Source organism: Ruditapes philippinarum, unplaced genomic scaffold, assembly GCF_026571515.1.
Source record: "Ruditapes philippinarum isolate M1 unplaced genomic scaffold, ASM2657151v2 ctg3310_1_1_1_1, whole genome shotgun sequence".
Taxonomy (NCBI): Eukaryota; Metazoa; Mollusca; class Bivalvia; order Venerida; family Veneridae; genus Ruditapes; species Ruditapes philippinarum.
Window position 1 is genome coordinate 52,885 of NW_026861445.1, and position 4,719 is coordinate 57,603.

Sequence of the window (4,719 nt, forward strand, 5' to 3'; positions counted from 1 at the left end):
TATATATTGATAATTCTGTATAAGGGAAAAAAACAAAGGGCTATAATTAGGTCAAATATTATCCAATCACAAAACCCCCACAATAAGCCCCAGGGCACTTGATAACAAAGATTCTGTGAAAGTTTGGTCAAAATCCATTGAGAAATGTAGCAGGAGTTGCGCACGGTAGAAATTGTTCACTATATATTCTGTATAAGGAAAAAAAACAAAGGGCCATAATTAGGTCAAATATTATCCAATTGCAAAACCCCAACAATAAGCCCCAGGGCACTTGATGACAAAGCTTCTGTGAAAGTTTGGTCAAAATCTGTTGAGAAATGTAGGAGGAGTTGCGCAAAGAAGAAATTGTTCACTATATATTCTATATCAGAAAAAAAAACAAAGGGCCATAATTAGGTCAAATATTATCCAATTGCAAAACCCCCACAATATGCCCCAGGGCACTTGATGACAAAGCTTCTGTGAAAGTTTGGTCAAAATCTGTTGAGAAATGTAGGAGGAGTTGCGCAAAGAAGAAATTGTTCACTATATATTCTATATAAGGAAAAAAAACAAAGGGCCATAATTAGGTCAAATATTATCCAATTGCAAAACCCCGACAATATGCACCAGGGCACTTGATGACAAAGCTTCTGTGAAAGTTTGGTCAAAATCCTTTGAGAAATGTAGAAGGAGTTGCGCACAGAAGAAATTGTTTACGCCCGCCCGCCCATCGACATACCTCAACTAATAACCAGTTTTTTCCTTCGGAAAGCCTGGTTAAAAATGAGTTGCCGTAATTGGGGTTTGAACTCCAGACCTTCCTAAGCGAGCGCGCAAACCCCTCGGCCAAGGTGAATTTATATATGAACGGCCTGAAGAAAACCATATTATTCTATTTAGGGTTTGTAACGACGCTAACTGTTGTTTAACACTTGTGTAAATAATCATGGCGCTTACTATAAGCATGTATATTTATAAAGAATAAAACAATATTAGAAATCTTCGACTATTCGGGAATTATTTTGCTTGAAAATTAATCCGCCTGTCATGTGACCATATTTACGCAGTGATCTCCCCTAAATTTTTCGGCCTAAGTGTTACATATAAAGGGAAGTAACCGCTTCAAAAAAGCGGACTACTTTCGGCACTTGCAATTAACAGCATTAGAGTCTGAAATTTCGCTACCATTATTTGTTTGGTCTGACGACCCAAACAAATAAAAACGGAATGAATAGGATCAAAGAGAATGTACTGTTCCCCATTGTTCTCCAAGTCACACAAGTACCTCTGGGTTCGTATGGACAGACAGACGGACAGAGCCCATTTCTATATCCCACTTTTTCTCCGAAAAGGCGGGGGACAATAAGACATGGTACCTCGGGCAAATTTTGTTTCTGTCTTGTATTTCAGCCAATATACCAGTATATTTAACAAGTATTTGAACATATTCTCTGATCAAGTTTAGTTTCAAGAAAGTATATTAATGATGACTTCATTATCAAACTAGCTTCATATTAGTCATATTTAGTACTATTGATATTGAACAACCAGAACTGATATCTTTTATTAAACACACAGTCACCTCCATGATAGGACTTGTATCATACTTTGGAGACCTTTCTGTTGAAACTGTGTCAGGGTTAAATCGTATACATATACATGCACAGTGCGTTAACTGGAGTGCGGGTATTAGTTACCCGCACTCCAGAGCATGCCCATTGATTGGCTCATTTTTGCTGGGGTTTACATATTGTGACGGCAGTGAAAGTGAAATCGACAGAAATGTCATATTAAGATGCTCGTTCATTGGTTCATTTTTGCCGGGGTTTCATATTGTAACAACAGGGAACGTGTTTTTATGTTTGACTATGATACAAAAGAGAAAGAACACCAAAACACTCGGTAATCTGATTAATACTCGGGGGGCTACGCCCCCTCGTACAAATCAGATAACCTCGTGTTTCGGTGCTCTTTCTATTACTTGAACTTACAATCGTGAAAGGCAGGTACCATTACCATAACCCTAAAAATGCCCTCTGGTCTTCTTACCACCACAAAACTGATGAATTAACTTGTTTTCACTACAAAACACGGCTTCAGCAACTAATTTCTGCTTCTGAAAAATTGTTTTTTTTTCAAAATGAACAAATGAACTGTATAGTTAGAAAGTCAATTTACCTATCATTGCATAAAAGGATAAACAAAAACTCGAAACCAAAAAGTTAAGAATCACTAATTTATTTATATTTTGATAATCCATTTCAACAAAAAGATCATACAAGTCTTGTCATGATTCTAAAATGTTGGAATAACACAAATATTCATACATATATACATACACTAACATTCATCATATTACATTGCTCATGTACAACAGTCATAACTAATATACTTAAACTTCAGAAAAAAAGAGCTGGCAAAGTCATGGGGGACATCTCTTTATAGCTTTATTTTAAAGTAATTTTATACTCTTTTAATGAATACCAAAGAGTAGGCTAGATTTTTCCCATGCTTGCATTGTTTCCTTCTTTCAATGACAATCTTTTACAATGTTTGACAAATATATTAGGACTTTCTTTTCCAATAATGTTTGACAAATATATTTCCATTAGTGTGATAACGAACATTTAACTTCTGTTCATATTTTAGCCATCTAAATTTAGTCTAGTCAGATTAACTAAGTATGGGCCGGACAGCCAGATCAACTCAGTGGACTTGCAGATCGGCACGGAGTGGGTGGAGTGTTAAAAAAGATTTCTCCTGGACAGAGGAGGTTGAGGATAAAGCAGCACGCCTTGGACGGCACCACATCAAGAAATATGTTGGAAGTTATGAAGAAATACAGACAATGAACCTTTTATAGCTACTCTTTAGCTTAAATATATTTTGTAAAGCATGTAAAAGAGTGTCATGATTTTTAAAATCAAGAATAGATGACCATAATCCCTATCTTATATCTAAGTTTATATTTCTAAGACAGATGACAGAGGCTAGCCAATAAAATGAACACAATAGCTTACAAAATGCAAGGTGCACTAGCATTCAATATTGAGCATATGTGAAGAATACACAAATAATGTACACATATGTACAATATGCTGAACACATATGTACAATATACAAGGTGCAATAGTGACCTATATTGAGCACATATATGCAATATGCAAAGTGTACTTGCAACCAATATTAAACATATATGTACATGTACATATGCACAAGAAACCAATATTGTGCACATTTGTACAATATGCAAGATGCACTTGCAACTACACATGTATACATAAACAATATGCACTAGTGACCAACTATTGTGCATATATGTGTAAAATGCCAGGTGCCTTAGCAACCAATATTGTACACATATATACAATATGCAAGAAGGCAAACCCATTATGTGCATTTAACTACAAAATGCACTTGCAAATCCATATTGCCAATGTATTTTTGTTATCATACAAATATAAAGGGTGCACTTTTTAAAATTTATTTTTTTGGAAAAAATTAAAAATTTTATTTCCTAAAATTTTTTTTTCCACATTTTTAAAATCGGGGTAAAAATTGAAAACTAAAAAATAAATAAAAAATGAACAGCTAAAAAATAAAATTGAATTGATATGGCAATGATAATTTTAAATTGTGTTTCTAGCACCAGATATAAATGGGATATAAATCAGCTGAAAAATAAAGATATAAATATCATGTCAAAGTATAAAATCAAGTTAAAATATTCAGGAAATTAAAAAAAGTTTTAAGTCACTAATGAGCATCTATATATAGAACTAACCCGTATTACTTATATACCTATTATTTTCGTTTTCATGTATTTCCTAAAGAAAATAGTATAAAACAATCTACTACCATACCGTAAGATACAATAACCAGTTACCTACACAACAATAAATCAACATCAAACTGTTGTTATAAGTTCATTTATTTCTGAACTATAAATGAACTTTTTTATACCCAATTTTTGTATCTTAACAAAGAGGGGAGGGGGGGGTAACTCAAAATAAAATTATAGGACTACTTTTTTAAAGGGGAAAAAAGTTTCTTTCAAAATCCATCTAAAAATTTTTGAAAATTAAAAAATTAAAATTTTGTATTTTAAAAAAAATTAATAACCCCCCTTTACTGGTTTCCCTTTAACTGTTTGGGATAAAAAATGCGTCCCAAAATTTTTTTTTTCTAAAAAATTTTGAACCCTTTCTACTTTTCCCTTTTTTTAAAAATTTCAAAAGTAAACCCCCCCTGTTTTGAATCGAACACACTTTTTTTTTGAAGTAAAAAAAAAAAAAAAACCACTTTTAGGAAAATTTAACCCCCGGTTAATTTAATGGGTTTCAGTTTTTAATTTTTGGTTTAACTTTTTAAATTATTAAAAGACCCTGGGGAATAACCTTTTTCTGCACATGCCCAAAAAAATTTAAAAGCCCCTTAATGGTTTTTTTTAGTTTGGTTTCTTTTTACATCTTCTCTATGTTATCTCAGCAGACAAACGTAACATATTTTAATGATAAAAAGTATATTTAAATTTTGTTCAAACAGTATTTCGTCCTGGTCTTTTAAAAAGAAATGCAAATTAAAAATCATTTAAGGAAATGGGTCATGTCTGATTTTTTGTGTTAAAGTAGCCTTTACATGCATTAAGAGCCCAAAAACAGTTGGGGATAATTCCATTCTTTTTTATGGTTTTAAATACAGCGAAAAAACATCATATATTGTCCAGTAATACGATAA